We start from the raw sequence: 12126 nt of genomic DNA, 5'->3' as shown, positions 1-12126 counted from the left end.
GAACGACATACTGGACCCAGCCCTCCTCCATACAAGCCCAATTGTTAAGGCCCATTTACCTGAGTTGGACTTAATTGTATAGGTTCATTATATTAGTTAAACCTAAATATTGATTAGCAACAAATTAATTCTAAATTAATTGAATTTGTTTCAATGTGACACTTTAGAATTAATAAGAAATTATAGGACTTTGGTTTTAAAAATTTTAATCTGTTTAATTTTTTTTTGGAAAACCATAGTCATTAATTTTCTAAAAATAAATAATAAAAATACTAATTTTAATTTTATAATGAGCTTATTTTAAGAATTTTATTCGATCTTCACCGTTGGTTTAACATAGTCAATAGCTTAATGGGGCCTCGAGGCACTTTGATTCGTCCCCCTACGGAAGGTGTTCATTAGTTATTTTGACAAGGTTAGATTTCGAAAGATAGATAATTATAGGTCAAATTCTACTAGACTCACCCCTACGGTGACTACTAGGACTAAATCTATGATTATTGAAACCGTGGGTCTAGCTCATAAAATAAGAGATTTTGTTTTCTTATTTTGATCGAATAGTAGGTTGTTAATAATGGTGTCCATTATTAAATGAGTTTACAACTCTATTTAACTAGTGGTATTTTTGACTCTCGCCAACCAGGACAAGGATATCATAGATTAGTTAAAAACCTAAAGAAATAGGGATATGATTGTTTTTGGTATTTTTTTCTCATATCTTACATATTTTTTGTATATGTTGTGCTATTTCTTGAAATTTGTGTGAATAGAAGTTTTCTTGAGCAAATGTGATTGATTTCTATTTTATTGGTACTTTGTAGTTTTGAGTTATGGCTGTGTCTACTCCCATCCTTTCTCAACTTTCGATGGAGAAACTCACTGGAGAAAACTTCCTTAATTGGAAGCAGAATATCAACATAGAGTTGATTGGTGACGACTCGGAATTCGTCATGATTGAGGAATCCCCAGAACGAGCACCGTGTCCGCACGTTAGTGATGGCACCGTCAATGCTCGTGATGGTACCGTAAATGCTTGGATAGCACTGTCTCTGCACGTTCGTGATGGCACCGTAAATTCTTGGAGGGTACCGTGTCTGCACGTTCATGCTCAACTCAACTATGGTCTGACGCAGCTCATGAACGAGCTTCAGATTATTGAACCTGTCATGGGTGGACCTAGTAAAGGAGGTGAAAATAAGACTACTGATGTCGATGCACATCTAGCTAAGGCTGAAGCTAACCAAGCTTCGTCTTTGAAAGCTGGAAACATGAGGAAATGTGGACAAATAAACAACCCTAAGCCTGCAAAGGCTGCAAAGACGAGTGCACAACCAAGTGCACAGACGCCTAAGGGAAAGAACAAGAAAAACAAGAAAGATAAAGATAAGTGCTTTCACTGCAAAGAGAAGGGGCATTGGAAACGAGATTGCCCTAAGTTTCTAGCAGCGAAAAACAAAGGTAATGATTATAGTTCATTTATCTTGGAAACATGTGTTTTAGAGAATGATAAATCCGTTTGGATTAATGATTCTAGAACTACTAACCATGTTTGTAACTCTTTACAACTTCTTGAATAGTGGGAGGAAGTGAACGAAGGCGGCTTAAAGCTTAGAGTTGGAAACGGAGCATTCGTTGCGGTCCAAGCTAGAGGAAGAGCTCGTCTGAAGTTCAGAAATAAATTTTTAATTTTAAAAGATGTATTTTTTATTCCGGATTTTAGTAGAAATTTAATTTCAGTTTCCATGTTGCAATTAGAACGTTTGTTATGACTTTCACAAGTTTTAATATATCTATTTCTTTCAATGGATCACAATTGTGTATTGCATGTTTGGAAAATGGGCTTTATATTCTGCGACCTAACGAACCCCTCGCTCTTAACAATGATTTATTCAAAGTAGCTAAACCTAGGACCAATAAACGTCAAAAGATCGATAACAAAAATATGACGTATTTATGGCACTTGAGACTAGGTCACATTGGCTATGATAGGATTCAAAGACTTACAAAGGACAGACCTTTGAGGGAACTCACCTTAGGTGAATTACCTATCTGTGAATCTTGTCTAGAAGGCAAACTAACCAAGCGTCCATTCTCTGCAAAGGGTGATAGGGCCAAAGAACCACTTGGTCTTGTGCATTCAGATGTTTGTAGACCTTTGAATATACAAGCCAGGGGTGGTTTTGAGTATTTCGTCACTTTCATTGACGATTACTCTAGATACTCATGTCTTTACCTAATGCATAGGAAATCAGAAACATTTTCAAAGTTTCAGGAATTCCTAGCAATGGCTCAGAACCAATTAGGTAAAACGTTAAAGATCTTGCGATCTGATAGGGGTGGAGAATATTTGGATATGCAGTTCCAAGATAATTTAACTGAACTTGGGATTTTATCACAACTTACTGCCCCAGGTACTCTGCAACAAAATGGTGTAGCGGAACGCCGGAACAGAAATTTATTGGAAATGGTTAGATGCATGCTTAGTTACTCAACTCTACCAACTTCGTTCTGGGGACATGCAATTGAAACTGCAAATGACATTCTCAATGTCGTGCCGTCAAAATCAATCCCCAAAACACCTTTAGAACGCTGGAATGGTCGTGAACCTAATTTACGCCATTATAGAATCTGGGGGTGTCCTGCTCACGTCCTGAGGAAAAAGGAGGGAAAGCTAGAACCGCGAACTGAAGTTTGCATGTTTTTTGGCTATCCTAAAGGTACTCGGGGTGGACTTTTCTATAGTCATTCAGAAAAGAAAGTGTTTACTTCTACAAATGCTACTTTTCTAGAAAATGACAATGTCCAGAACTTTAAACCTCGCAGCAAAGTAGTTTTAGAGGAGATGGTTAAAGAATTGACTCCAACCAATGTTCCATCGTCATCAACGCAAGTTGATGATGAAATTCCTACTCTTCATGTACAACCGACGCAAGTCGATTTAAATGAAGAAAGTACCACTGTTCCTGAGCAAACAGTCACGAAGCCTCGTCGTAGTGGGAGGGTTTCGAAGAACCCAATTCGCTATGGTTTGGATGGTGAAACCAATATGGTTGTTGGTGACACTAGTGATGATGATCTGTTGTCTTTCAAATAGGCAATGGCAAGCCCTGAAAAGGAACTATGGCTCGAAGCCATGAAACAGGAAATGGAGTCCATGTTCTCAAATTCCATCTGGGATCTTGTGGAAGCACCTAGTGACTTTAGGGCCATTGGGTGCAAGTGGATCTACAAGAAGAAACGAGGTGTTGATGGAAATATCGAGACTTATAAAGCTCGATTAGTGGCAAAGGGTTATACCCAAAGAGAAGGCGTGGACTATGAGGAAACTTTTAGTCCGGTAGCCATGATCAAATCCATTCGCATCCTCCTATCCATAGCAGCCGCTCTCGACTATGAGATTTGGCAAATGGACGTCAAGACAGCTTTTCTTAATGGAAAGCTTGACGAGGTCATTTACATGGATCAACTAGAAGGATTTAAAGTATCTGGACAAGAAGGAAAAGTTTGCAAGTTGAATAGGTCCATCTATGCACTTAAGCAAGCTTCTCGTTCCTGGAATCTTAGGTTTGATGAAATAATCAAAACCTATGGATTTGAACAAAATATTGATGAGCCCTGTGTTTACCAATTGAAGGCAAATCAAATAGTGGTATTCCTGGTTCTTTATGTAGATGATATCTTACTCATTGGAAACAATGTTAAAAGATTATCAAATGTGAAGAATTGGCTGAGCACTCAATTCCAGATGAAGGATTTGGGTGAAGCAAGTTATGTTCTAGGTATCCAGATCATCAGGGATAGAAAGAAAAAACTTTTAGCTCTATCTCAAGCAGCTTACATTGATAAAGTGCTTGAATGTTTCTCAATGAAAAATTCCAAGAAAGGATGTCTACCATCCCGCCATGGAATTCATCTTTCAAAGAAGCAGTCACCCAGACTCCTGAAGAGGAAGATGCAATGAGAAAAGTTCCTTACGCATCTGCAGTTGGAAGTCTGATGTATGCCATGTTGTGTACTAGACCAGATATCTGCTATGCAGTGGGAGTAGTGAGCAGGTATCAGTCAAATCCAGGACCAGAACATTGGATAGCAGTTAAGCATATCCTGAAGTATTTGAGACGGACTAGGGATTATATGTTAGTCTGCAAGGGTGGTGTTCTGAACCCTATAGGCTACACCGATTCAGATTTTCAGACTGATGTCGAAGACAAAAAGTCTACTTCTGGAATGGTGTTTACTCTTGGGGGTGGAGCTGTGATTTGGAGAAGCATAAAGCAGTCTGCAATCTCAGATTCCACCATGGAGGCTGAGTACATAGCCGTGTCAGAAGCAGCTAAGGAAATAGTCTGGCTAAAGAAGTTCTATTCGGATCTTGGTGTTATTCCATAAATGGATAAACCGCTTGTGTTGTTTTGTGATAATACGGGAGCGATAGCCAACTCGAAAGAACCTCGAAGTCACAAGAGGAGTAAGCATATAGAAAGGAAGTATCTCATTATTCGAGAATATGTGGCCAGGGGAGATGTGAAGGTTATGAAGATTGCAACTGAAGACAATCTTGCGGATCCGTTTACAAAGACACTACCAGAAGCTACATTTGATAAGCATATCAAGGAAATGAGATTAGTAGAATTAAGGCATTAGTTTCAATTAGTGCAAGTGGGAGTTTGTTGGGGTTTTATGCCCTAATTAAAACCCAAATTCTTTGTAATCTCATTTTATTATCAATAAAAGAATAGAAATCATTTTTGACTTGGTCAATCACTTTGCTCACATGTTTTATTTTCATGATTATTTGTTTAATATAATCTTCTATTAAATCCCGAGCATATAGCTAATCTTATTTATAGTGACGTAATCACAGTGGAATATAAATATGATTATATGTTCAAAATAAGTTAGCCCTAAGATTAGTCAGTGCACCGGATTTACACTGACTTGCCAATCTACGATATGATATATTTACACATTACAGTGTTATGTTCTTTCCAGAACATTAGCAAAGTAGATAAGATCGGATGTATTTGTTACATCGGACATGACCGATATTGACAGTTGATAAGATAAGTAAACATACCGTTATTATCTATTCTAGTCATATCATATAGTTGACCATAGGTCAATTCAATCTCAATTCTGAGTGGTTAGTATTCTAACTGATTGCATTATTTAAGTTCTTTGACTTGTTCGTTACCAGCTTACCCTACGGACTAGCCCATACTTACATCTTGGGAACTCGGTAGTATAATTGAGTGGGAGTGTTAATCATAGATATGAACATCTATAGCTTCTGATGAAGAAGTGAAATGATGGTTTCCTTTTAGTTTGGTTCAAGGTGTTAAATGATAGAGATCTCATTAAATTAGTTTACTGAAATATCATTTACAAGGAACTAAGTGTTTTAAGGATAAAATACAATGAGGGGTAAAACGGTATTTTAGTCCTATCTCATTGTAGACCGTCTATAGAGGATTGAGTGACAATTATGGTTGTAACAATGGATAATTAATAGCGTATCTATATTTTTTATAGAGCGTTCTATGAATGCAAGAGTGCAATTCCAAGTCCATAGTGGAGTCACGAGGAATTAATAAGTTAGTAAATTTATTTGTTAGATTTATGATAACTTATTGGAGCTTGATTTCATAGGCCCATGGTCCCCATTGTACCTTGGATAAAATCATCTAGATAGTCTCAATTAATTGATTTAATTATCAATTAGAATTATCAAAGTTGACCAGGTCAATTTTGGATAGTTTCACAGAGTTATGTAATTTTGAGAAGAAAAGAGAAATTATGGCAGATTTATTAATTAAGATAAATTGGTATCTAAATTAATAAATAAATTTAAATCAAGGTTCAAATTATAAATAATTAATTTGATAAATGATTTAAATAATTATTTAATTAATTAAATCAATAGAAAATAATACAGGCCTTGTTTTTAAGTCCAATGGGCTTATAATCAAATGGGAAATTTCACGGGCCTATAGCCCATGATAATTTTGACCTAGGGCTTCATAATGGCTGTTATTTTATTGATTTTTTAATTAAATTAAATGGTCTAATTGAGTCTATAAAAGGAGTGCTTAGAGAGAAGATTTTTGAGACGACAGATAAGTCACAAGTCAGATTTTCTGATAGTTTTATATTCTCTCTAAACACAAGTCCTTTTCTAAGCCACTTTGTTATTTTCTCTTCTTCTCTCTATATCTATCTCATGTGTTGAGAATTGCCCACACTAGTCTAGGTGGTTCTAAGGATACATTGGAAGATCGTGAAGAAAATAGAAGATCGGTTCAGTTTCTTGATTATACTCTACAACAGAAAGGATACAAGAGTTAGAGAAACTGAAGGAAGGACTCTTAATTCCGCTGCGTATACTGTAAGTATTCTATTCTTTGTTTCTATTGAATTCAATTTTAGAAACATGTTTTAGGCTATCTCGTATTAATGTGTTTAATATTAGATATACATGAAAATAAACAAAGATCCTATATAAGCTAATCCAACAAATTGTCCCTCTGCTTATAATGCCATTCTTGGGTGTCCGACCTTAGTGGAGTTTGATGTCGTCACCTCCATTCGACATCTATGCATGAAATTTCCCACGGAGTCAGGAATTGGTACAGTCCAAGGAGACCAAAAGGAGCCGAGGAAATGCTACAACGTATTCCTCAGGCAACCAATAATGGTAGTCGAGGTGATGGTCTGCAAACTGTCTCTTCCCGAGAATGCGGAAGTGCAGGCGATGCTGGTTAAGGAAGCCAATGAGTTGTACCCACGGGTCCAAGAAGAAAGGGCATTCGAGCCCATGGAGGAAGTCGATGAGGTGGCTCTCAATGCTTCCATCCTCGACTGAAGGATGAAGATTGGGAAAAATCTAGAGGCATTGGTCCAAGACTCGCTCCTGGCCTTTCTCTGGGAAAATCAGGACGTCTTTGCCTGGTCTCACTCTGTCATGAGCGGTTGACTCGAAAATCATTTTCCATGCCTTGAATTTCAATCCCAATGTCACTCTGATTCAGCAGAAGTGAAGGATGTTTGATCAAACTAAAGCAGATGCCCTAAAGGCGGAGGTGGACAAGCAGAGGCCCTAACAGATTCATCCGGAACGCCAAGTACCCTAGGTAGGTATCCAATCCGCTTCTCGTGCCCAAACCAAATGGCACCTAAAGGACCTACATAGACTTCTCCAACCTTAACAAAGCATTCCCTAAGGAGTGTTTCCCGCTGCCGAAGATAGATCAGATGATCGACACCACCTCCGAGTACGAGCTCTTGTCATTCATGGATGCGTACTCGGGATATAATCAGATTTCCATGCATGTCGCGGATTAAGAGCACACCAGCTTTTGAACATATAAAGGAGTTTACCGCTATAAGGTGATGCCCTTCAGAGTAAAGAATGACAGAGCCACCTACCAAAGGCTCATGAATAGTATGTTCAAAGAACAGTTGGGACGAAATATTGAGGTTTATGTAGAAGACATGCTAGTGAAGTCAAGAACAGCTCCTTACCACGTGTAGGACCTCGCGGGGGTATTTTCAATGCTTCGCAGGTTTGGAATGAAGTTGAATCCCCAAAAGTGCACTTTTGGCATTGCCTCCGGAAAGTTCCATGGCTTCATCGTTAAAGCTCGGGGAATAGAGGAAAACCCCAAAAATATTAAAGCCATGATCGATATGCCATTTCTCTGAAGGCATAAGGATGTCAAGAGCCTCACCAGGAGGATCGCTACCCTGAGGCGCTTTGTTTCGAAAGTGACTAACAAGTGCATCCCATTCTTCAACATCCTCCGAGGAGGGCAGAGGTTTGAATGGACGGAGGAATGTGAGCAAGCGTTCCAACATTTGAAGGCTCATATGAAAAACCCTCCTATCGTTTCAAAACCCGTAGATAAAGAACCCCTCCTAGTCTACATGGATGTCTCTGAGAATTCCATCAGTGTCGCCTTAGCCCACGAGGAAGGCCATGTCCACCACCCCGTGTACTATGTGAGCAAAAGACTCCTCATTGCAGAGTCCATATACTCGCTCATGGAGAAACTGACCTTGTGCCTGATGGTAGCTTCTCGAAAGCTAAGGCCCTATTTCTAGGCACATCCCATCAAGGTCCTGACGAACCATCCCTTACGGCAAGTCCTCCAAAAGCCGGAGTCGTCCGGGAGACTCCTGAAGTAGGCTGTCAAACTTAGTCAGTTTGACATCACTTATCTCTCGAGGACTGCCATAAAGGGGCAAGCACTGGCAGATTTCATCGCCGAGTGTATGGAATATCATGAAGGACCTAGGAGCTCCCCGATGGATGGGCCCGCGTGGAAGCTGTATGTACATGGATCGTCGAATGAAAATGGTGTCGGGGCAAGCCTCATTTTGGTATCCCCTGAAGGAAATTTTGGTATCGACTATATATATATATATAGATTGTATAATCAGGCCACCTAATTTTTTTATATGTATATCTTTATTAGCCACTTTCAATTATAATTACAAAATAAAATAAAAAATGACCAATGACTATCTATATATATATATATATATATAAAGTTCTGCAACAAATCCAAACATATCATATTAGATATCTAAACATAGAGCCATACATATATGATATCTTAACTTAGTGAAAGTTATCATTTTGTCCAAATATGGTTCTAAATTTTAAAAACGTCATTCAAATCAATGATATATATATACACATATGTATATGGTTGTGAATGATAAATTTAAGACTAGTACATATAATACATGATATTTCATATTAATACTAGGATTGGCATTATCAAAAGATATAATAAATCTAAGAGAATCCAACAATTATCTCAGGCAAATGTAAAAAGTAAAACAAAACTGCTATTCAAAATGTCCTAAAAATGACTGTGAAAGAACAGTGAAGGCTTATATTGCCTAACAAAAGAGATAAAACTTAAACATCAAATAATTCAAACAAATATATGTATGAAGATGCTTCTCAGTGTCCTAGATATTGAGACACAAGAGCTCTGCAAGTCTCTTCAGTATATAATACTGGATACTATAACAATCTCATATCACATATCTATCTGAGATCATCAACAACAAAGATACATAATAAAATGAGCTTTATAAGAATCATTACAAGACATAAAAACCAAAACAATTCATAACTAAAAGAAAACATATTGTGATTGAAACTGAAATACTTCTGATTAATATATCTTATTCAAGCTTTTTTCCAAACCAAAATTCACTACAGCTCTTAAAAAATCCCCAAAGTGAATCAATCAATTAATTTGGCAACAGAGTGCAAGTGGTTCGACTATGTATATATTGCTAAACAGACCCACTCAACCCAGTCCAGAAATCACCGGCCTCCAAACAGAAACTTAACAAACCAATAAAATACTTGACCATAACAATCAACAAGATCAAAAATCTAATCTCAACAATCTCAATAATTTTACCAAGATGAAACCTAACATGTCTACAATGAAGACTTCTACCAAATACAACATGACTAAAAAATGTCACTTCTTCTTTTACACTTTGTTTTGTGGATTGAATGCTTGGAACAACACTTGCTTGAAAAAATAGGTGTGCTTGTGTCCAAATTTAAATGAGGGTCTTTCATCTAAATAAGATTGTTATTTAACCCAATAAATAAAGAATTGTATTGGAACTAAACATCTCTTCAAGTTCTAATTCAACTTAATATAGCATGGTAGAAATCACACCTTAAATCAAGGAGATCCACATAAAGCCCTTGAAATTCTTTTTGAACTCATACTCTATGAAAAAATATATGGACACACATATGATCATCTTGTAACATAGCATCTGCAACAAAGTCAAATGTCACTCAAAGATTAATTAGGCATGAGTATAATAGATAATCTTACAGAGACAACTTTATAATAAAAATGCAATGTGTAATGGAATAATATCAAAAAAGACCATCAACGAGCCTCAATTTACAAATATGCTAAGTTCCTAGTAGTAATCTCAATTTACAAAAATTGTTATCCTTTCTAAAAGTTCATATGCTTATAAAAGACTTTACTTTTAGACTGCCTAAACTCTAAACTAAAGTTCTACAAAGAACCCCCTAAGTTATTTTAGACTGCCTAAACTCTAAACTAAAGATCTACATTATCCTCAAACTAGCTCAACACAGTATATGGCAGTTCTTCATGCTAGTGTACCTTTGCACACAGTGAAGCTAAGTAACAACAATGAATCCAATAAAGGTTAAATTGTGCGTTATGTGTCAGCTTACAATGATTCTAACAACACGAACCAATTTGATTGAGTATATCATAATCTTGACACATTTGTGGTGACAACTACCAGCATAAAGGAACACATGAAGATTTTGAAGCAACAATGCGTCTTTGTTTTTGTTTTTGTTTTTTTTAAATTACAACTTGAAGAGAAACCCAACTAAGAATATTTAAAATATGTGTTTTAATCATTTAAGAAAAGAATAGCCCAAAATTTTATAAACCTTGTCCAATGAAGTGGCATTAACATAAAGTATTTAACTAATTTAAACACCCTAGAAGAAAATAATTAAGAAATAACAAAAATATAGTTCAATTAACCAGTACACATACAGAAAATGAAATTTTGAAACAAAAATGTAAATATATATATGTACCAATTCCACGACTGGCACTAGTAATCCAGATAACCTGAAACAAAAGTAATAAACAAGAATCAGTATAATTCATTCACAGAAAAAGAAAACAATTTTCCAGAAAAAGAAGAGAACTTTGAATTCAACTGACCTTATCTTCAATTTCTTAATGCTTCACATGCCTTTTGGAAATCAAAGTAAAATCCCCTAAACAAGTTTGAAGATTAAATTTTCAGTTTTAGAGCTAAATTAAGACAAAACTCAAAACAATCATCAAACCTAGAAGAAATCATTTGTTGAAGTACAACCTTGCCGAAGTCGAACCCGTCTCACGAACTGCCCCTGCAAGCCCCATCACACCCACACACTGAGCCACCCTGTAGAATAAATGACCAAACCTCCCTGTCGCACGCCCCAAGCCTCAAGTTCCATCACCCTGTCGCACATCTGCAACAAACAAAGAGAAGATCAGACGAGACAGTGTCTCAAAGAGAGAAAGAGAGAGTGAGGGAGCAAGATAGAGAGAGAGAGAGAGAGAGAGAGAGTTACCGTCAAACAATGGTGTTGTCGCATCATCTCTGTTCGAAGCCTGTCTCCTAGAGAAGCCTCTGTACGTACCCTTCCATTCATCCAAGCCTTCTTCATTTTTCGGCCATGTGAGAAAGAGAGTGAGAGATCGAGAGAGACACCTAGCATAGGAGAGAGGCGGGATGGTAACTTAGGGTAGAGAACCAATTTCAGCTGAAAACAAAGTTAAGGCGCCATTACTATTTCATTTAGCGCCATAATTTCCTTTTTCGTGCCTCATTAATTAATTGTTTTATCATTTAGGTATTTATTAAATTAATTTATATTTTATTTTATTTTATAACTTTGAATTAATTTAAAATAGAGTATAATTATATTTTTATTTAATTGTAGAGTATAATCATACTTGTTTTTTTTTTTTTTTAAAAACATAGATAATTTATATGGAATTCACAAAAAAAAACATAGTCAAAAAAATTACAACTAATAAATTTATAGAAATTTTAAAATTATTTTACAATATTTAACCAATCAATAAAACAACACGTTTTTAACTAATACTAATTTTATAAATATGTTAAAGAATAATATAGTTAAATTAAATTTTAATATAAATATAAATATTATTATAAATACAAAAGTTAATAATATGAAAAATTTAGAAAAAAAAAACTAGTTTAAAAAGTCACCACTCTTAAATTTTTTATTCAAGTTTTTTAGGACTCACATATGTTTTTAAGACTCTCATAGCGAGTCCTAAAATGTGATTTTTAAGGACACCTCGACCCCCCTGTGCCATTGAGCCCAGACCGGAGACCCCCCCCCCCCCCCCGGTCGTCGAGCCCAACCCCCTAGCAACCAGTCGTTGCCGTCGACCACCATCCCTCGAGCCCCTGCTGCCGTACAACCTTCTCTTTTCTTTGTGAAAATAATGAAACCTAGTATTGTCTGTTAGGATAACCTACTTGGGGTCAAGCCAAAAA

At 36.5% G+C, this 12126-nt stretch overlaps 1 long non-coding RNA gene across 5 annotated transcripts; it reads right to left on the bottom strand.

The window, feature by feature from the left end:
* Positions 1-9815: 9815 nt before the first annotated feature.
* Positions 9816-11412, bottom strand: LOC133829415 (uncharacterized). Of its 5 annotated transcripts, none has more exons than XR_009891759.1 (4): positions 11165-11412; positions 10895-11062; positions 10767-10822; positions 9816-10670 (listed from the first exon to the last, which is right to left on the bottom strand). It is a non-coding gene; the product is annotated as an uncharacterized LOC133829415 (long non-coding RNA). The 5 variants fall into 5 exon arrangements; XR_009891757.1 differs by having other exon boundaries at positions 10924-11062; positions 11165-11410; XR_009891756.1 differs by having other exon boundaries at positions 10767-11062.
* Between the last annotated feature and the right edge of the window lie 714 nt (positions 11413-12126).

This window comes from Humulus lupulus, chromosome 4, assembly GCF_963169125.1.
Source record: "Humulus lupulus chromosome 4, drHumLupu1.1, whole genome shotgun sequence".
Taxonomy (NCBI): domain Eukaryota; kingdom Viridiplantae; phylum Streptophyta; class Magnoliopsida; order Rosales; family Cannabaceae; genus Humulus; species Humulus lupulus.
The sequence above is the reverse complement of the archived record's forward strand: the minus strand, read 5'-3'. Positions and strand labels throughout refer to the sequence as shown.